The following is a 22,048-nucleotide window of genomic DNA, read 5'->3' as shown; positions in this document are numbered from 1 at the left end:
AGACGACGCCTGCAGCCAATTGATTGCCCAATAAAACGCCTTCCTCTTCGACGGTGCAGTACGTACAGAAGACATATTCTATAAACGAGAATTTCATGGATAACAGGCACTTACATCGTTTACCAGCTAATATCAATCTCTCTTGATAAAACGTAGCGACTATTCAGGCGCTAAATTTACCCAAGGTGTTCAAATTCGCATGGTTAGCCGATGTAGCATCCGCTTTATCATGTTGTGTAGTTAAATTCTTTGCGAAATCAGGAAACCCGTGACATCCTGAAAAAGTAATTGACTGTATAGAGTGAGATTTGGGCATAACAATAAGAAACGGTGAAACTTGGCAGGTTAAGCTTCCAACTGCGTGCTACATGCGTAATTTTGTCAAATATTCACGTAGATTGGTCAAACTCGGTATGGAAGTTACGTGGGTGATGTGAATTATCTTAGGTTGAGCAAGACTCAATAATTAATTGTTATGGCGATTTGGAAAAGCCAGGCCAATTCTTATAGTTGACCGATTGATGAGTGACGACTGCTAGAGTCACCGTGATAACCTAATTTCAATTCGATTAACATTTCATCCCCCATTTCGAGTAAGTTACCCTGTCTAGCAGATGAAAATATTTCCGTGGTACGATTGAACCGACCAATGAATCTCAATTATTTTACGCATATGCGGTAATCGGTCACTCGGTGTGTTCAGTTTCACTGTTTCCTCTCGGTATGACTGAAAGTTTTATGGAACATCGGCACGCTAACGAAGTATTATCTTCGAGGTTTTCACGAAGTACGAGAAATAGTTCACTGCAATATATGTGTAATACACCTCGAGCTGCACTTTGTCACCGCATAAGTGTCATTTCCACGAGACGGTATAATCTCGTATCTACCTGTATACTTTAAATATGAAGAAGAAAATGTGCAGCAAGAAGGTACAGCAAGGGTGCCCAGGGGCCGGGGGGATAGTTAAGACTTAACCCTTGACTGTAAGTTTATGAAGGGACGTTTAGCAGGGTGGGATGCTGGCTCGGCAAGGCAACGGGATGGAGGAAAGGAAGGGAGAGGCGTAAGCTTATGTAAGCCACCGGTGAAATTATGAGAGAGATAATGCTCGCGTACTAGAGATGTTTTCTACGAAGATATTCTTGGAATGCGGCTCGTATTTTGAACTAATTTCATGAGCGAGATAGCCTGCACAGCTCCCGCTGCGACAGGTTGAAATTCCTTATTTTTCTCCCTTTCTATCTCTCTCTCTCTCTCTCTCTCGCCCCCTCTTTCTTCAGTTTTATTTACGATGAAAAGAATTTTCCTCCGACTTCTCAGGAGGTTCAACGAACCGTTCTCGCCGTCTTGGCTTGTACCGCAGCGTGCGATCCGAGAGTTCAATTTAATTAATGTTTTGTCTCGATACTGGATATGTGATCACGAACGTGAGAGACTTAAGATGGTTGTGGAAAAAGCTCGATCCACTCATCGCTAAATTAATGACGATTCGCCAATTGGAAGCAACTTAACGGGCTACGGTCATTCGGTTGACATCAAATTGAACGATCTGTTCTGCAGCAATACAGAAAGCTTCACATGTGAAACGATGCCGCGAAACGTTATAGATGGTCAAGAAAGAGGAGAGGAAAGAAAAAAGAACGACCGCCTCTTGATACGAGTTCCTTTAAAGTAACGAGACCAGCTGAACCGTGCGGAAAAGAAGGTCGAGCTGGAAATTTGATGGGTAAAAAAAGAGGTTCAACCGAGGTACGTGTGGGCGGGAGAGGAATCTGTCTTTCTCTCTCTCTCTCTCTCTCTCTCCCGTGACTCATATGACACTACGCACTACGCTATCCCCTGCGGTTCAGTCAAGTGAATAACCTCAAAACTCATTTTTTATAGATGTCCCATCTTGTCCGGGGATGGTGATGTAATATTTACATGCTCTCTGAGTGAGGGATAGGCGTGATACTTGATAAATATTCTCACCTACTAACGCCGGGGTCTTGTCGCATCCCTAAATTTGCCACCGTGTCAAACACCCGAATCCAATACCCTACTTTTTGTTGAAACGAGCGAGAACGGGATTGACCTGTCATTCCTTAAAAGTTTCCATCTACCGGAGACCTCATCCTGTGCTTGCGTTTCCAACTAACTCGGTACGTTTTTAGCCATGTTGGACAAATCAGCTAGCCGTAAAATATGACGTTGCCAACAAAACGTGCCACGTCATTACCGTGCCGGATTTCCCGCTTTACCACCCGCGAAATCTATCTGTCATTCGGTTTCGCATCTGCGATGGAAATCTCGACGCGTAATGACTTTCTTGCCTTGACGGCAAAATTCTATAACGTCGTCATTCCACTACACGATCTATTTCTAATCGATTAAAAGCCGGCTTACCCTGACGACCAATCTTAACGCGATTACTTGGACCACTTGTAGCTGCGTTATGGCCCCGATATAAATCACGCGACAGCCTCAATCGAAGTCTGTAGAACGTCCTCGATCGGAGGATTCGAAGATTGGGAATGGTGCTTGAAGCTTCTCCGTGTTGCATTGACGGGACGTCATACGCAGCTGGTGCTTGTGACGGAACTACCAACGATCGTATCCTTAGAATCTCGTCTACTTATTTCATACGTTTCCCCGTTCTCGGCACGGTGGTTCCAGATCCTGAAGAGTACCGAGCAATTTTTGAATATCCTTGAGAACGCTTTTATGGTGGAAATTAGCATGCCCCGTAATATATTTGGAAAAAGTGAAAAAGGGTCGTGTGAGTAATGAAACATGTTTCCCGGAAACGAGAGATTTTTATTTTATTTTCGAAGCCACGTTTTTCACGGTTGAAAATACAACAGGCACTTTGCTTCGCGAGATCCTGCCTAAGAAGCACCCGTCACTCTGAAACTTGTAAAATCTCCCGCTTGCGCACAATGAGTACCTACGCCTGGAATCGGAATAAGCATTCAAATCCGCGGACTACGGGAAATATGAAATTCTATAAATATTCCCGGTTCTTATTTTTCAACTTCGTGGAAAAATTACGCGCGGGTTTGCATACAAGTAACGGTTATACGCTCACCTGGAGTCTCGACGACGTTGGTAGCAACTGATACAACACAATTGTAGAAAGAAATTGCTTTCGCCCCGACGTATATTTTCCACTCCTAGCTTACTCTAGTCTACATCCTCTCGACCTACAGATCCTCTCGAGAACGACTAGTTCCCAATATCCTTGCACAAGTGACTTTTGAATCGCAGGACTGTCGCCGATGGTAGCTTTTGAAGAGAGTAAAGTGACGGGAAGTTGAACCCCGCGTCTGTCTGCTGCAAGCATACTTCTTACCGCGAGCTTTCCGTGCGATGACTTTTGACGAGATTCACTTGTATCCATGCGCTTCGCACGTCGAGTGTAAGTCGAGGAAAAATTTCAGACGGCGAACCGAAGATCACGGGAAATCGTAATAACCGTGGTTGGAAATCAACGATTAAAAGGGAGCAACGAACTTCCCGAATCCTGAAAACGGATGAACCACGGTGTGCCTGGAAATTAAGGTGAAGGTTCAAACGTCGGTGATCGAAGCGAAAGCTAGATGAGGAGGTTTGTTCGCCTGGTGAAATGGAGGAAAGGCCAGCCCCGCCTACATTCTTTTGACGTGGGTTCCAACGCTGACATCGATTGGCTTTAATGCTCCTTCAGAAGTGATTATTTCAAATTTTCATACGACGCTGCGCAAACATTGACCGTAATACGTAACGCCACGCCATTGATTTGCAAACATAAAAGCCGGTGACGTTATTCCGCGTCGTTCTGCATCGAAGCGCGGTAATTTCGAGTTCTCTTTTCGTCTGCCGATTCGGTTATTGATTGTCACTGACAAGAGAGAAAAAAAAACAATATTCCAGAGTGGAACTCATACTTGGGGGGAAAACGCACGTGCAGTAGGGTGTTTTTAAATTTCAAATCATCACTCCGTGTCCATGTCACTTTTGTCCCTTCAAGGGAACATTCGAAGGGGTATTGTATGCATTGGTATTGATACGCCGGCGCACATCATATTTTTGCAAACTCGCAAATACTGCTCCTGCGAAATCCTCTTCTGTTCACGGGGATGCAGATGGGTTTAACTTTGACAAATAATGATTCACCGAGCACCGTAATATCTCTTTTAATTACAGCTTGCCGATCGACGGGAACTAACACTGGCTGCGATTGAAATGTGCCAGTGGCATTTTTACAACTAAATGACTCGATTCTTGTTCTATTAAAAGTCAATAATTATAGTCTGATCTCAATGTCAGGGTCGCTGAATACTCTGAAGAAAAAAATCCTATGTAATATGAACACAATACAAAGATTTCGTCTTTTTACGAAAGTGCTACGCCAATTCCGTATAAAACAAGTTCGAATCAAAATATCACCTGCTTGTACATCTAACTGAGGCTTATTTTTTCAGAGAACTATAAACTCTAACGCTGTAGTAATGAGGTTTCATTCGCACATCACTACTTTCCTCTCTCGCGATGCTGAAAAACTTGACACTTTTGGAATCGAATATCTACCCTTATTTGAAACTCACTTCAAGCTTGCGTGACACGAAGCTCTAGTATCTTGTAAAACACGAGAAGTTTTATTTAATTTTTCACCAAAAATTTACCGAACGAGGCAGTGCAATGCCGGCAGAGTTTAGAAAGGAACGTCCTGGGAGAGATAGGAGACGCCTTGATTTCAGAGAGAAGAGAAAATTCTCCATTTATCGGGAGAATGATAAATCGATTGACTGGTTGGATGAATCGGTTCTATAAAAGCTTTTTTCAATGAGCTTCTGAGAGCCTCTTTCACACATTCATGGCCAATGCCAGAGAGGCATTAATTTTGACCGAAAATCGAGGTCACGTGAGCGGACGATAAATTTCAGAACTGGGACTCGGTGGCTTCCTATCATTGGAATAGATACACGGCGCCAATGTAGAACTCGCGATTCAAGGAGCATCCAAGCCACGATTAACCGGCACATTGTAATTAATGGGACAAGACCAAGTTGCGTTTTTATCAATTATCTAATTCCAAAACACATTCTAACCCGGCAAAACGTGGCACGTTTCACTTAAAGCTCCGCGCAACGGCCTCCTTCAAAAGTGAATGCAAAACCCACATGAATATTCAATTAATGTAATCCAACGGTGACGCTTGAGCTGGCTGATATTAGCTCGGTGCCTATGCGGCGAGGGTTGCAACAACAGTTCGTAATTCGCGAGCAAGGTTATCGGCATGTTACCTCTTTAGCAGTTACGGGTGACTCAGATCGACGAGCTTGCACACTCCCCGCAGGTTGTACACGGCGAAAATAATTTGAGCAGTAATTAAAACGGTTCGTATCGACAACATTGCGGATAACCGTATGATACTCCCAATCAACTGTGGCTAATTGTAAGCCGGCCAATCAAGCTCGGAGTGAAATTTCATCCGGCGCACTACGAGCTTCCGTTAAAATTCCGATAATATTGGCTCATTTTAGTTAGAATAGTTGAATTTCAATGCGCACGACGGAGATGAGCGATATGCGGCGTAAGAGTCAATTTCTAACGGCAGTGTATCCGGCGAAATTCCCTAACTGTGAGAAAATTTCATCGTCGTTCTCGCAAAAGCTTTGTGGGAGGGTTGTCAACGAAAGTTCTCCCGCCCCCCGGTGCTTATTTTCACACCCGAAGTACCAGGAAAGCATAAAGGATAAAAGATAAAGGCTAAAGGATAAAGAGCGAGAGATAAAGGGCAAGGGATAAGGGGTTGAGAAGGTAAAGTGTAAAGTATAAATTTGCGGAGGGTTAAAGGTAGCTGGGAATGAATTCTGGCAAAGTTGAAGGCCGCGTTGAAGGGCTGAGTACGAAATGAAACAGGCGGAAAAAATCAGCTGTCCTGAAAGGATCAGTCCCGAAACTTCCCACCCCGTTACCTTTATTTGGAAAAAGTAACAATTTTAAGCAAAAAAAAAAGAAAAAAAAACAACTCAGACGCAATTTTTCCAATTTGAATGTACCAAATTTACCATCCAAATTCGTTTTGCACTTACAGCTGTTGACAGGAATAAAAAATTACACCTTCGAATAAGCTAGTATGGATTTCCTGTACGAAACGTTTCGAGACGGAAATTTTTACCGAGGGTGAAAGTGTTTCGTCTAAAGGACGTTTCGCCACATCTGCAACAGTTGATTCAATCAGCATCGGTTTAACGGCAGCCTCCGAAAGTAGCTGAACCCCTACGGGAATCGGAACCCGTTCCCGATTCGGTGCTCGTTCCTGCTCCTCGGAGTTCCTTGCACTACACGCCATTCATCCCCGTATATTCTATTTCAATTTTCAACCGTTCCGTTCGCAAGCGACTCGATAAAGCTGCTGCTCCTCTCCCGTATTGGGTTATGAGGAGACATTCACGGTTTTGTACGCTTTTAGATCCCATTCCAGGGGCATATCTATAGATATACATATACATTCACGTGTTCGGAAACGTGAAAATAAATAAAAGAAAATTGAAATGGAAAATCGCGCGAAGTGTTGGCGAAAAATTTCATCTTTCGAATTTTTCCCTACAACCGATGTTTCGACGAAAACGGAACATGTTTGCTTGAAATATTTGAAACTCGATGTGTTCATACTGCTGAGTGACGTACGAAATATGAAATGAAAAAAATGTTCAAAAATGTTCTGTTGTTTCAATGTTTACACGCAAAAAAGAAATTTTTAAATGCAGGGTTCGTACGTTTTTTAGAATCTGAAATTCCCTGACTTTTCCAGGTATTTTAGCCTGAAGGTAGCATTTTTTTAGTAAAGTAGTAACCTTTTAAAAAATACGTTGCTGATTAATGACAATTTTTTCACGCTCTGATACTAATATCTTCAATATTGCCTAGTAACCATCTTACTGTCTAATCATCAATTACAAACAACAGCCTGCGATTTTCTACAAGAAAAAAACGAAAGAAGGTTTGGTATTGAGTAATATATGTGTATAGAATTTGTGAAATGGTGCGACGAAACAAAATTTCAAGTGTAATTTCTCAAGATCAATAGAACTCTGTACAATAACGAGTTTATTTCTTCGACAGATTAAAAATTCCAGTCTTATTTTCGATACTTCCCAACTTTTCCATGCTGTAGTAAATTCCCTGAGTTTTCTAGGTTTTCCAGGTTTTCCCTGAAATGCAAATGCAGTACGGAGTTTTAGAGGGTCTTTAGCATGTTCTGGATTTATTTTTACGGTACCAGCGTTAGTGGCTAATTAAAATAGAATGTTATCATATCCGCATAATGTGCTTTCCTACTTTTCACTTTCCCAAAGACATTTAAGAGAAATTGGGGAGGGTTAACAACAGTTGCGAATGACGGATCCCGGAAAGGGTCGGTAACAAAAAAAGGCTGAGCGAACTGCCGTTTGCGTTAGTCGAGAGCGTTGAGGAGCCAGCGGAAACTGTAACAGGGTAGACGGCGGAGAATGAGCAAATTTCGTTGACCCTCGCCGTACCTTCCCGAAGTAAAAAGGGACGTGGAATTTTAAATGATGAAACTCCATTACACCGACACGCTTTAATTTTGCATTGCTGTTCCTAGGGCGAGCTCTGCAGGCATGTTTCACGAGGTGCGTGCGGGCTCTTTTATGTCCGGCACTATTTCTCAACTGCCACAAAAAAGGCTTTTGCACTCAAAATTTGTTTCCGGAAACAAACAATTCGCTGAACCAGAAAATTTAACTCTTGATATATGCACCCCGAAAGAATTTTTTTGCAACAGCTAGACTTTCGTAAGTAAACATTTCCTGCTGGGGTGAAGATTTTTGCTTTCTCTTTAGTAACGTAAAAATTTTTCGATTCGGCGAAATATTTTCACCGTGTCGGAAACGATTTTTTATACCGTAGTTTGAGAAATATTTCTATCAGCCAGAAACATCGAAACGATTATCAACAACTTTCCGAAGAATATTATTTGAAAAAAGTGATCAAATTTTGTTAAGCGGTATTCTTAATTCAGTAAACGAGATGATATTCTTGACAATTTTTACCGCCCTCCAACTTTTCTCCGGATTCAAGACGTTCGCGTTTCAATCCACCACTATTAATTGGATTAAAACAGCTTGTCGAAAAGTTCAACGAATTCCTTTCTGTACCCTGTGGTATTATACATCGTTCAAAGTTTTGAAGTATAAGTTTTAATCGTTGGAGAAGAAAGTGAATGAATTCCAACAAAAAATTACAAAGTTGAGGTAACGAATGCACAAAATTCTTCAGGAAACTGGCACAAGTCAGTCGTGAGTTTTGCCACATAAGAAGAATAGAGAATTACGTTCTATACAATACCAAAAATACACAGCACGCAAAAGTAAGTTGCTGAGATTCGATTGTTCCAGCGTTTAATCAACCCAAAGAGTGTATAATTAAGTTAATTTTCCGGTCTGTGAATAATTGTATTCAATAACAATAACGTATTTCTTTTTCAATCGTAAGTCCGAGTCCTCTTATATAATCAGGCAGAAATAATTTGTTGACTTAATCAGATATGCTGATCAAATATGACGACATTTTTTTTTCTCTGTTAAAAAACGTCATCCGATTCAACGAAAGAGTTAAGCTTGTAAGAAATTTAACACTAAAATTATCTGATCCAGCGAATCATTTTTTCCGAGCATATTAAAAATCCAGCTTTAGTTGCCTATCTGCTCGAGTTGATTGCCAAATTTTACAAAAAGCTCAGAGCTCGTTCAGTTTTCAAATTTCTTTCGATCTGGTTTGCTTCAGTTACATTTTGCAGGCCTTTGCTTCACGATCCTTGATTCACAACCCTGATAGTCTACGTTCCAATGCAAAATCCAGAATCTTCTCGAGGTTTACGTTACTTGCGGTAAAGCAAATCCCGGGTCAAGTCGGTTAATTTCGAAAGTAAAACAATGCTGTTGATACAAACGTCAGATTTGTCCGATACAATTGTAGTTTGAGCGGAGTTCACATTATCCATCCCTGTACTAATATCATTATCCCTTTAGCCCCCAGAGTCCTTTGTCCCTCCACAATCCGTTCTCGGGTTTCATTCCCGATTCCTCGTCTGAGAGCGGGGTTTAAGTTCCCCATTTAAAAAGTTATGAAAGCGCTTAAATTTTAACATTTGGCGACGAAACTGGAAGTAAAGAAATCAAACTAATACGATACAACAAAGTTCCGAATGTTCGGAAACCCGACGGCTCCAAGTTCCAAGATGCAAAATTCCGAAAAATAGAGTTTCGATAAAATTAAATTCCATGAGTCAAAATATATCCACACAGCGTAGTTTGCTCCACGAATGGGTGTAAGAAATAAAAAAAACTGAAAATCAGAATGATCAAAATTCCGAACGTAAAATATCGAAAATCCAAAACAACGAAAGCTCAAAGTGATGAATTTTCACCATGCTAGAAATTCACGGAACTGACAATCTTCGATCATTCAAAATTTAGATGTGTCAGATTTTTAGGTTTCCTCATTTTCGCACTGTCGGAACTTTAACTTGTCGGAATTATACCCTTCCGGCACTTTGTCCTTACGGAACTTTGCCCTTTCGGAAGTTTGAGCGTCGGATTTCGGTCCATTCGAAACTTTGATGTTTCGTCAAAGTTTGATTTCTTTACCTCAAGTTTCGCCAGCAAATATTCGGAATTTGGCGCTTTCGGAACTTTTCAAATTCGGAATTTCAACCCCACCCCCTCGTCTGCGGATTCCTAGAACTTCAGGAACACATCGACACACACGAGTTCGTTCCCTCCGGTATCCGAGTATCGGGGGTCGGCAGGTAGGCAGAAGATCGGGTAGAACCGAACGGTCGGTTCATCGATTGGTGATCTCCGAAAGGCGGCCGGAAATTGTAACAATCGCGACCCCTTTCAGCCCGCAGGAAGTCATATAGTCATACATTTTGGGGGCTTGAATTATTCCGTCGACTGGAAGAGCCCGCCGCGTTGCAGGCCAACGGTGAATAACGCGGCTGCAGAAGCCGGATCGAAAAATGGTGGAGGAGATTTTTGCTGACGAATGGGGCGAACTTTCATACTTTTCGATACCGTTCTGACTGCCAATTCAGACGCGGCTCACACACGCGCTCGATGAATACGTGACTTCGAGTCATTGGCAGAGCTCCAGTGCAGTTTTATCGAGCGGATATAACGCGGCGAAACGGCCGATGGTGTAACGTTCGTTGTTTCGGATATAATCAGCCGGAAATTAGCGCAATAAAGGTGGATTTGCAGATTCCATATCACGCGAGGAAACCGACCAAATATACGTACCCACGCCCGTGGACAAACGTTGGGGGCTAAACTCCGATGAGGTAGAACCGTAGACTACCGAAGGTTTAGATTGAGCCCACTAGCTTTTCGAATTATTGACCCAATACCGGGCCGCACGTCCATCCTCGTGCTTAACCCGCGCATCCATACCCTTCGTTCGGGATTTAATAGATTTAGGGTATTCGGAGGCAGTGTCATGTTTATTTACCAAGTAGAATCTATGGCGCATGACGTGAAACCAGCAACCGCTTTGATTGACGAAAAGTTACAGTTGAGAACCGTCATGAAGAACGGAAGAAACGATTTGTGGTGCATTCGAATCATCGTTTGGCTGTACAAGTGATTGGGGTTGTACTCTTGGCTGTTTCAATGGTCGTAATCTTGAGAAAATCATTCGAAATGTTCACTGTGACAGGCGTTCACGTATAACTGGTGGTGTTATCATCGATAAACATAATTGAATAGTGCTTTTCCGAAGGCGCCGACTATGGTGAACAAAAGTTTCTCCTTCCAAATTATGGAATTGACCTGCGCTCGTGATCGGTTGAAAATATCAAGTTTTTAATGAGGGAGGTCATTAAACCGTGAAAGAAGTCCTAGGACATAGCTGTGAAGTCACTTAAAGTCACTTGAATTTACGTGAAGTCTTTTGAAGGCAGGCGTACGCCAAAGTTCAGCAATATTTACTCCCGCAGTAGTCAACAAAGACGACAACAATCAAAATATGGGTAAGGATTTGTAGATGAATAAAATTGAAATGTTGAAGAACAATAAGAAGGACTTACGTATCTCACGTTTCTCGTTCACGGCCCGGAGATTGAAAATCTGAAAAAAGGTGAAAAATTCTCTTGTTAAAAAAGCACTCAGAATCAGTGAAGTAAGAGCAATATTCGTGAATCCGTGTTGAATTCCGTATTCTCGACCGGCGTGCACTCGTAGAGTTGAATCGCCTTGGGGCGTGATAAATACTTATTCCTAATCCAGAGTGAAAAAAAATATGATCACCGGATCTGCGAAGGTGCGAGAATAGCGAAATAGTATATAGTGTAAAAAGAAGGCAAACTCGGTCTTTTCAGGCTGAGTGGAAGTTTGCAATATGAGTCGTGGGTGAACACGCGTACGAGATGAAGGTGAATGTTGCAAATCCGCGAGGCGAAAAGACCGCTACCTCCTTTTAGGACACGATTCTTTATACGACAAGAGTACGTTACGCGTTTTTTCACGAAGCACAAAATTGAGGTTAGGGTCGTGTAATGTCACATTTGTTTGCGACAGCGCATGCGCGCAGTACTAAAAAGACTACTTTTCACTCCTAGGACTTGAAAGTGGTATTTTCAGTACTCCGCGCATGCGCATTCGCAGACTCACTCGAACTTCATAGAAAACACGAATGACGAAACGTATAAAGCTTTCTCCTGTATATAAATTTATTTTTTCTCTATTCCATTTATCCCATGCGACGATTTATAGGTTCCTTGCAATTCAGGGAAAAAACTTGATCGAGCAGCTTATATCGGGGCTTGTTGTAAGCCGCATCCGATTCTCGTCGTACGTATTATACCTGAGACTCATTTCTTATCTCAATTAATCCATCCGTGAGATGTACAAGGTGGTATAATAAATGTGCGAAAAACGTACAAGTGGATCCCTAAAATCTTCACGGTGTAACCAGAATTCCGAGTTACTCTTTCAGCGCAGTCCCGTGAGAAAAATACAATGCTGAGAAGAGGCGTGTCCAAATTACTCTCAATTACGACTCCACTCGGGAATGTCTAACAATTTTATGCGGCGAAAACAACTTAAACAAAATGTGGAAAGATCAATTATCGTCGAGCGGTTCCGGGCTTTTCAAACATTAATTTCTTCCACAATTTCTGAAATCTTTGACTCAAGAACCGATTCTTCAACTCCGATCGCCCTTTCAATGTCGCTTGTAAATTGAATCGTGAATACCAAATGAATTGCATTCCAAGTCAACTGTTCGATTCCTTCGGCATTGTTCCTTTGAGACGAACTGCAATTAATATAGAATAAAATTGAACAAAAAAAGTATGAGAGGCTAGAATATGAATAACTCGATTAATATAAAATGAATTTATCTGAAATAAATCCTGATCATAATGTTTTCAGGGGATTATACACTGTCTAGTTTTAGATGTAATGTGCAAAAACGCATTGATCCGACAGATCCATTGATTCTCATCAAATATTTTCATCCAGCTATATTATAATTTCAGAAATCAAGTGACATAGAATATATTCTCAAAGAAAATGATCTGTCGGGTAAACGATATTACTGAGATAAAATTAAGAAAGCGTTTCATGAACGTTACTCCGCAGAAAAAAAGTGCTGGTATTTATACTCGCTGTTAGCATAATTGAGTCGGTTTGAATACCGGTTTGAATTCCCCTGTATTTCGTTAAAAATGTTTTATACAACTGTAAGGGTAAAAAACTTTCTACGTACGTGAATACTGGGTAGCATTGAGGACTTTGTCGAGCCAAAGGGCATGTAATTTTCATGACGGAAATATTCGTTTTACATAACACAAGTTTGGCTTACGTGTCTTTTTTTGGCCGCGTTCCCTGCGTAAAGTAACCGTTTTTGCGAGAGTACAAAAAACAAGTATTTTTACGTCCTAGGATTAAAAAGTACTCTTCTTTGTACTTGGATTGAAAAAAAAAATTGCAAATTAACATTTATTTTTGTAACATAAGTATCGTGGGTACCATGGAGGTAAAAAAGGTTTTTTTCACTACGCAGATTTGCAATATCCACATAAGTAAAAAGATCTATATTTCTTGTATACCTTGAGTCGAATCATATCAAAGGTCAGCGAATGTACTCGCCGCGTGATGACATAAATAACCATCGATTCAAATTACAGCTACAGTAATTTTGGCTGTCGAAATATCGTAACGCTGAAGTTGCAAATACAATAATAAAATTCACCTCAAGGAAACAAAATAAAAAACAACAATTTTCTCTCGTTTGGGACTTGCATGTTAATTCTACTTTCAAAATTACTTCTGCTTGGATTTTTTTCATTTCATTTTTTTTTTGTTCGTTCATTTTTATCTTGATAAAAATTGCGGGTGATTGTTCGCCGCGAATTCGACATTCAATTATAATAACCAACAGACTGTATCAAACTTTTAAATACGAACTAGTGATCTCGATGTAGACGAAAATCACCCATTGATCCGTTTATCGCTTGGCACGTTGTTCGAATACTGCTGGCAATTTTTCCACCGAATATTGTCGATAACGCTGAATCACTGGCGATGGACGATGTGCACTGAATTGTTTTTTTGTTATTCTCTCTTCCTTCCGGTTTGTTTCAGTTTTCAGTTTTCATTTTTTTCACCAATGCAGGATGTTATTCGCTATGCAGCGTATTGGAATTTAAAACGAGTTGCGACACCGTTGTGTGGCGCATTTCGTTATTTTCGCCCGTGTTAAACGTGTTGTTAAACCTGCAGCGGCGTGGAAAGATCCGGTTGAAAAAAAAAGTGCAATGAAAAATTCAATCAGAAAAAGAGGTCACGTAATAGGACGGGCAGATTTCGATTGCAAATTTTCAACACACTCTTGGGCTAAAATAGAGAAGTTTTATTTTTCTGAAAATCTTCTCAAAACATTTCCCTGCTCATTATTTTTTCAACTGACTAACGTTTTCCAAATATCTTTCATCCAACGTAACCTTGTGATTATCCAAGGAAGCATCGCTGAATGAATGAATTTTATTTCAGGTCAAAATAAGGATGCTTAACGTTTGAACACGAGTCTCCTTATATTCGTATGTGACTGCGTTGAATTTTTTTTTTTTTTTGTCTCAATCAGCCAGTCCTAGTGAGCGACGAAATATTTAGGAACGGAAATTTATTATCGAAAACAGCTCGTCATCTCTCTGCACGACGGGTAGAATATGGAATTACAAGCATTCAAGTGACGGGCATCGGACGATCAACGTTTACACAAAAAATGCTACGTAGGTTCGGAGGGATTATAGTACGGGACAGCATAAAACGAACGTCAAATATCGATACCAGTATCAATCGACGTCACTGCCCAAAAAGGACTGCCCGTCACGGTAATAACTTTTCCCCGTGGCCGTTGAGGTCAGGGATAATGGAACGGAGCGAGCCCTTCTGACATTCCTTCGCATGTTTGGGAACGATCCCTGCCCCGCGTTCATCGGCTGTCGAGACTTGATGACTTTTTTCGTCGAGAATCTGTCCGGATTTTGGGCGGCTTTGCGATCTGTTGTACCGGAATGAACAGGCGTGGGAAGTTTCGCGAAGCGGGCGGCCACCCTGTCGGCTCTTTCCAGGTCATCCCCCGACGGCAGGAAGTAGTGGCCGCGAAATCTCTCGAGAATCCCGTACTCGACGCCTCGTTTCAGTGCAGCTTTCACCTGATCATTTTTCAATTATTCAACCGTCGTAGGACCCGTTAAGGATGGACGCCGGTGAAATTTCGACGTTGTTTGTGAAATAACTAAAAAAGATGCGATCGAATACTCCTTCTAAAAAAATTTAACTTATGGTAGTATGTTTAATGTAAATATTTTTTCAAATACCCACGATTATGAACAAGAAATGTTATTTTGCGACCAAAAAATTGTTAGAATAATTTTATATAAAACTCTTGGGACTGAAAATGTAGCCACTAGCTCTAATTGATAGACAAGTTTTAAATATTGTGTCAAAATTTCAAGTCAATCGGATAAAAATTAACCGAGGAATCTACGCCACCGGTTTGAGAACGCGGTCGTTCGCTACTTATGTCTGCCATGCCGTCGTCTTGTTATTAATTTCAGTGAAAAAAAAATCTAAAATATTCTTGAAACTATAAATAACAAAGCCTTCAAACTCAAACTGCTTTAAGTGTTTTCATTTTATTTGAAAAGAAATCCTAAAATTAGGTATGATTTTAGACCATCCAAATTGTACCTCCACTCCTCACTCATGTACTTGTGATAGAAAATTTTCAGCGCATCGCTTCCAAAAATTCCTTGCGCATACACTTTCATCGCAGAAGATTGAGATTTTTTTCGGAACACATACTACCATAATCTAGATGTTGCTGGAGGGAATTTTTATTCACATCTTTTCCAGTAATTTCAAAAACGAAAAACTCGATATCATCAAAATTTCACCGGAGTCCCTCCCTCAGTTAATTTCATTCACCGGGCTTTTCGCCACTCGAGACAAGAAAAGCCGACGGTCTCACACGCCGAGTCGCATACTTTCAAATGCAATATTGACCCTCAAGGCGCTTGGGAAACATAATAATTTCTGTTACTTTTGAGCTCCCCTAGGCTGCGTGCCGATCGTTTCGATTCACGGCCCCAGAAGCGTCGATTTTAAGCCCGTGACCGATCGGTTCTACGATATTATAGGAAACGAAATTTATCGAGTGGATGAAAAGCGGTGAATGAAAAAAAAAAATCACCTTCGCGACACGAAAACTGAGCGAACAGGAATTCTTACTTGAGGTTTTATGCGACCCTGGGGTAAATCCGAGGCGAGTGTTATGTAGTCAACGATTTTACCAGAAGTCGTGCCTCTCGTCTCCCGGAGATTTTGAATCGCTGCGATGACGAGTGCCGCGATTTTGATCGGCCTCGTTGGCTTCGCTTTCTTTGGATTTGTCTTTTGCCTCGTCATTTTTCTTCCTGTCTAACCAGATCGATCAGGTTCCAGTGTCGATCGTCAGCCCCGCCCAAAGCGCGTCGTTAAATTTTACTTTCCTGGTCTATCAGAGGTGCGACCATTCAACCGAACACCGTAATTTATCATCCGTCATGGCTGGCTGTTTGCAGATGGTGACAGTTTCTTGTTCGCGTTGGCATGCCGTTGACTTTTTCTTCCCTGCCGCAAATCACTCGCGGCCAACTCGACGATGAACAATTTTTAAATTTCGGTCTATCGGGGAGAAAATTGAGACACGTTGGAGTAAATTCGACGTCCCTGCAGTGTGATCTTCTACGTAGGTATGTGAAACCCTGATCCCTGGTTTTACACGGAACGTTAGGAAATCTTCAACTTCAACCGATGTTCAATTCGTGCGATTTAACCCGCTCCCTGCACTGCATGCAGTAAAAGTTTCTTCCTAGATAAGTATCCGGCGAGTTTTACGTTGGATTACGTTGGACGGGACGGATAGTTTCCTATTTGACTATTCAACCGTGGAGTTTCTGCGATAAAGAAAAAAAAAAGAATGCACAAAAATAAGTAAATAAAAATAAAAAAATTGCTGCAAAGACAACGCTGCTCAGGATTATCGTCGAGTGAATCGATACGGAGTGTATTATAAACGATTCCCTTTACACTTCTCTGCAGTAATTCACTTCCTTCCTGATCTTAAGGAACGATACGACCGTCTAGTCTGTCTCTTTGAGACCCCAGACGGTCCGTCGCCGTTCGCCACCTACAAGTAGAAGGATATTGCATTCCTCTGATGGGATGCTGTAAGGACACAGTAGCCATGGCGACAGACCGTGACTGTATCGCCTGTAATTGCGCGATATTTTCATATCACTGGTGCACTGGCCTGAAATCATGTCATATGAATCTCGAGAGCCTTTGATCTACGTTCTATGTAAACGTCCTTCGAGACATATAAAATTAAACGCGGAATATCAGCTTATTTTGCAAGTATGAAACTTTTTCATCCAAAGATCACACTTTTTCACCACCAATATACAATATTGAAATAACAATAACGTCGAACATTCGATATTTCGCCACCCATTCATCGATTTTTCAAACTGGTAACAGAGCTCGTGCAAAACATTTTTCTCCACGCTGTAATGGATAAAGATATTATATTAGGGTGTCCCGAGAATAAAAATATTTTGATTCTTCATGCTTCTAACCCTCAAAACTTGAGGTTTGTTAGAAAAAAAAACATCCTTTCTAATTATAACAGCCAATTAACGTCTATGATGAACTTTTTCGAAGAAAGAATTTGAGACCATGGAGATTGTGTTTTAAATTACGAGGAACAAAATTGAATTCATTTTTTTTTTTTAACATTATTACTTTTATAACAAATTATGAGGTCCTGTTACCCCCCCCCCCCCCCCCCCCCCCCCACAAAATTCCGGAACAGACAAGAAATGTAAGGGTCAAGGCCTTATCGAGTTGACATGGAATGTCTCATATATTTTTACATTGATAATCACTCGATGCTGTCGGTACGAGTTTTCACGTTTTACCCAGCTTCGTAAACGGCATATTGTAGTTTCATAGCATTTAACGGCTACGTTATGTATAATGGCTCTTTTGTGCGGATTTCTATCGCAGTTCATTAGTTCCATAAATGTAGGTAGAGAATTTTATTTTTCAAGCGTGGAAAACACCTTCCATACCTCTAAATCCTGTTGTAAATTTTTCTCTCCGAATTGTGCTACACAATATTTGCACTGTAATTGGAAAATAAAATCCATGACATGCGGAAGGAAAATGGATATTCCACCGCTGACGCGGAAAGCCCCGTAAGTCTACCTCGAACCTTTTCTATATTAGATATTCAAACAGGAACACCTTCAACCTCTGCAGATACATGCGAGTTAATACGACTTGATTTTCAAAGGGTCCTGAATTTCTTTGCATGTCATTTTTGAAAAATTGAAAAAGGTTTCAAAGACTTAATTATTTTGCTTACATATTTTTCGCAAAATTACGTTAACGACAAAAATGATTTCTTCTGAAAAAATAATACCAGTATAATATGGGAGATTCTTTCTAAACTGGGCCGATCTTTCCAAAGTATTTCTAGAAATTTTCAAATATTTCTCATATCATAATGCTACCTAAGAAAATTTTTCATCGATTGTTTTAGATTTTTTGCACCAACCATTTCCTACGTTTTTCAAACACCGTGAGTTTATAAAAAAAATATGACAATGTTTAAGCCATTTTTGGCAAAAAAAATGGTACAAAAGTTAATCTCCTTTCGCAAATATTGATTTTGTCAAATAACAGCTTTGCATTCTTTCTAAATTTTGTTCAGTGAAATGTCACTTTTTTGTAGTGAAAAAAAGAAAATTTGCGATGCTCTCTAATTCTTTGGAGAAAAAGTTCTACATTTTCTGGACAGAAGTGAGAATTCACTAAAGAAAATTTAAAGAGGCTCTCTAATTTTTTGAATATTCCTTCTAAATATTTTGTGGTAAAATCTCACTCTCACCAAATCAAAAGAGTTATCTATCGTCTTCAAAATCATACCAGATTTTCCTTGAATCATTCAAAACTGTCGATAACATTTACGAACCCATCAGCTTTCCATGGTTCAGGAATAAAACAACAAAACGAATTCGTAATCTCTTGAACAAGTAATTAACCCTACAAATTGTACGAATACATACAAGTTATGATATCTTTTCATTGTCAATTACACGAGTTTGAGTAGGAAGCTGAATTACAAGTGAAGTTCAAAAGGCATTAGCCAGTATGGCTGATTGCGAACACACGGCAAGCTAGTTTCAGAAGCCGAGTGTATGACTTCCATAGTCGACTCACATACTCGCGGGTTTGTTAATATCATACGATGGAAATGAATCCAATTATTCAAGAACTTCCGCGTTTACGAACCTCAAAGTGATGCTTGCGCGCACGTTCGTATGTGACGCAGTAAGCCTCTGAGTTATGAGACGCGCTACGATCCCACTATAAATTTCAGATGCAAATAATCCAACTCGCTCATTTCGCTCTCTTCCGGTTGCGGGAAATGACGTTGCAGAAAACATTGCGAGCGATCCTTGACTACCTTTTTTCTCGCGATAACCGAAAAATACAGTTCTGGATAATAGTTTTGAAAATGAACGAGTTTGTTTCACTGTACCATAATTTCTTTTAACTATTCAGACAATTTGATGTTATCGAAGCAATAAACCGATGTTACATCTTCGTCATCTGAAACATGTACTTAAAACTAAAGGAATAGATTTAGTATGGCAATAACCAGAAAATATCGTACTAACCATAAGAATCACATTAAACAATTTATTTGTGCCACATTTTCATTCGATTTCAACAATATTTTAACTATTATTGCAAGGATTCAAATTTTTAACAGAATTTTCTACTAACTTTGACGAAATGAAATTGTTCTTAGTGCAATATTACGACTGAATTTATGCACAAGGTACGTGCACTTTTACTGCACCGTATCGCAGTCGCGACGATATGGGTGGCACCGCGAAAAACAAACCCTCAAAATATAGCGCAATAACAAGCTGCACTCAATCCACAGCTCACTCACGTCTCGCGAGTATCTTTTATCCATCCGCATTCTCTCGTAGTTCGCGTTAATAAATTCACACGAAGACCGCAAAAGGAAGTTTTCCTCTGCTAAAGCAATTTATTTTCTCACGCAAAATTGTTCCTCAGCTTTTAAATGCAATGTTTTTTGGGGCGTGATTGTAATTCCGAATTTAAAAAGTTCCCCAGGCGCTTAATTCCGAACTATTACTCGCGAAACTTGAAGTAAATTCGAAACTTTGATGTTTCGTCAAAGTTTCATTTCTTTACTTTAACTTTCGCCACTAAAGAATTTGGAATTTGGCGCTTTCGGAACTTTTCAAATTCGAAATTCCAACCCCGCCCTTGTTTTTTTTTTTTTTTTTTTTTTTTTATATCATACGGTTTTCTAATTTATTTTTCTATACGATTTAGAATCCTCATAAAACACACAACGCGAGCCTTGTTTATGCTGATGTGTCAGAAATGTGTTCTTTATTCAGCATAAATCCATCGAGATTTATTAAAACCATTAAAACCTCTATCGAAATTAGAATTTCAATTTATTCTCTCTAAATTATTTGGTTGGTGACTTGGTTCAAAGTTTGGCAAATAGAAAGATATCAAATCCTTAGTTTTCAATCAACGAAATTACCACACGTTCCACTTTCAATGATTCAATGACGGTGCCACCTCAAGCGCCGGTCGTAGTAAAATTTTTCCCTGTTGCTAGGGGCAGCGAAATGGTCAGCCTAGCATCCTTCCTCTTATTCCCTCTGGGGCTGTAAACCCCGAAACAGATTCTGTCGAGATACACGAGGGAATGGTGAAAGGAAATAGATTCAAATTTCTCCGTGAATGTACGTATATTGTGTATACATTGCGATTACCATTTCATGAAGAAGACCGAGCTTTCGAATATACATATAATACATTCGTTGAAAAACCACGTTATGCCGTTTTCAGTAAGCTCTAAACTTACAAAAGAATGAAGCTCTACGTATCCTCCGGAATAGCTGGTGACTAGAGGTTTAATCGTGCGTGGAGAAGAGAAGTAAAATCGGTGCACCAGCTTCCAATAACGGGAGTATACGTATAACACACATACTTCTTTTGACATTCATTTTCACCCGGTTCGCTTAAAGCACGACTAACAATAAGTGCTTCAGCGAGCAGAAAATTTAGCAGGTCTCTTTGCAAAATTCTCCATATTCGAATGGACCCGTAATTCCGTAACGTTCTGCCGTCCAACGAAAAAAAAAAAAAAATTGCCCGACTCTCGGATCAGAGCTTTAGGTACTTTCTTCGACCGTCTAGCTTCTGAATTTCGGCTGGCGCGAAAGGAGAAAAAAACGAAGACGGAGAAAAGTGAAAAAAACCTCAACGTTTTTCGTCGTTCCTCTTCGTTGCACTTTGGATCCATGGGCACCGTGGGGTTCCACCCTCTGCATATATACGGGATAACCCCGCAGTCGAATTGCGTGACACCTATTGCCAATTCTTTCCCATTGTCACGTTTTACGCACGTCTTTTGAATGGAATTTCACGCCGATCAGCCTTTAGATCTTTCTCGGCAATGTTATTAGGAACTTTAATATCCACACTGCTTGATGTGGATTCTGAACATTCAGAGAATTTAGTCTATAAACAAACCTCAATACGATTTTTGACAAAAATAGGAACATTGAAATCATCGCGCATTATGATTCCAAGAAACGATTCTATTCCCCGAAGGCCGTAAATTCGAGCATTTCAAAATTCTTGAAGACAAGTTCTTATCGGTTTATGTAGGTGTTGCTTTCCATTAATACTTGACGAGTCGTTATATTAAAATCTGTATATCTGATTATAATTGAAACAATCACTTCAATGTTCATTTTACTGATTTCCAAAATTTTTCGAAGAATGTAACTTTAAACCTATTTATTACGGGTTTCATGCGTGTTGAAAATTTTTAGAGGATTCAGCTAATTTCCAAAGATTTCACAGGATTCTAAATGATTTTGAAAGATTTTATAGTGCTTCAGGGATTTTATCTAATTTCAAAGAAACCACAGATCTCAGATAATCTTACGAGGTTTCAGAACATTTCACCCGTTATCTATAATACGGATCCCACAATATATCGTATTTCATAAAGTTCGGATGATTAATTTACTAGAGATTTCACTTGTTTCTGAAAGATCTGACGGAATCCCACGTAATATTTAAAAACTTGACGAATATTCAAGGTATTCAAAAGATTTGAAATAATTTCACGAGGTTTATAACATATAAGCGTATAGCTGAAGAGTAGTAAATTGGTCACTTTAAGCCCTGTTCGTCACCTGCTCAACAATCCGTTTAAATTATACAAGTATAAGCAGCAGCAAAGCTAAGTCCGCTGTTGTTGTCGAAATCGAGGGTAGACAGTGAGGTGAAGGGTGCAGGAAGAAACATGCATTGCGACGGACGGAATGAAATCCGGGGTAGTCGACCCGAGGATAAAGATGCCTTATAAAGTC

General features: G+C 40.2%; 1 protein-coding gene across 2 annotated transcripts in view; it reads right to left on the bottom strand.

Annotated features, from left to right (window-relative positions):
• The window catches only part of LOC124300174 (TWiK family of potassium channels protein 18-like), a 274,675-nt gene that overhangs the window by 217,451 nt on the left and 35,176 nt on the right, over positions 1-22,048 (bottom strand). For both annotated transcript variants that reach the window (XM_046753903.1, XM_046753901.1), the window contains exon 2: positions 11,078-11,117. The gene's annotated coding sequence lies outside the window, so the exon portion shown is untranslated. The remainder of the gene's footprint in view (positions 1-11,077; positions 11,118-22,048) is intronic.

The sequence above is a fragment of the Neodiprion virginianus genome, chromosome 3 (genome assembly GCF_021901495.1).
Source record: "Neodiprion virginianus isolate iyNeoVirg1 chromosome 3, iyNeoVirg1.1, whole genome shotgun sequence".
Lineage (NCBI taxonomy): Eukaryota > Metazoa > Arthropoda > Insecta > Hymenoptera > Diprionidae > Neodiprion > Neodiprion virginianus.
This window is presented reverse-complemented; position numbering and strand designations above follow the sequence as displayed.